The sequence below is a fragment of the Epinephelus moara genome, chromosome 4, assembly GCF_006386435.1.
Source record: "Epinephelus moara isolate mb chromosome 4, YSFRI_EMoa_1.0, whole genome shotgun sequence".
NCBI classification, from domain to species: Eukaryota; Metazoa; Chordata; class Actinopteri; order Perciformes; family Serranidae; genus Epinephelus; species Epinephelus moara.
Window position 1 is genome coordinate 39907809 of NC_065509.1, and position 994 is coordinate 39908802.

Genomic DNA, 994 nt, shown 5'->3' on the forward strand with positions numbered 1-994 from the left:
GGGGGCAAACACTTTTTCACACAGGGCCATGTAGCTTTGGATTTTTTTCTTCCTCATTAATAAAACCCTTCATTTAAAAACTGCATTTTGTGTTTACTTGTGTTATCTTTGGCTAATGTTTAAATTTGTTTGATGATCTGAAACATTTAAGTGTGGAAAACATGCAAAAAAGTAAGAAATCAGGAAGGGGGCAAACACTTTTTCACACCACTGTATATACACCAACACACACTTCTAGTGGGTCATAAGTACTGATGGGGATTTTTAATGAGGTTATAGCTGGATTGGTTTTTGGGGAAATCCTGTATAGAATGCCTTTAACGCATGAAGAAGGCCCAGCCAATAGAGAGAGAACTAATTACATGATGTAACAGGGCTGCTGTAATCCAAGCTGATCTATAAATCCACTTCCCTTGATTGTCCCATATTGTAGAAAATTCGGATTGGGCTTCCACTCATGTTTCATGCCAAACCCTTAGCTATTAGTGGTGTTTTTCATATGTGAGACAGTTTAAATTGAAACTGTTTATGTTGTACTCACATAATTACTCCATGGTGAATGGATATAAACATCATCTCAGTGTTTGGTGCTTAGCTGAAAAGCAGCATGCATACAAAGCATTATCTTTACTGTTTAAATGTGAGAAAAGCCAGTGCATCCAACTCGCACAGCACACCTGTAATCCCCTCTGCAGCTGACAAGACATCGCATAGATTTACTATTATGTGTAAGTTATTCTATCTGGTTTTATCCCTATTAAAAAGTGATGTGACTGAATCTTAGATATGACATAAAGCAGGTATTTCCCATGTGAGTTTGTGTGCATTTGTGTCGTAGTAATTGGCATGCTCAGTGCCTGAGTGAAGCCTACTGCCTTTCTTTAAAAACAGAAAATAAATGAAAACGTGTAACTAAAACAAAACTAGAGGAAAGTAATCCTTACATTCAGATCATTGTTATGTGATATCACGACAGAATTTTGTATTTAAATTA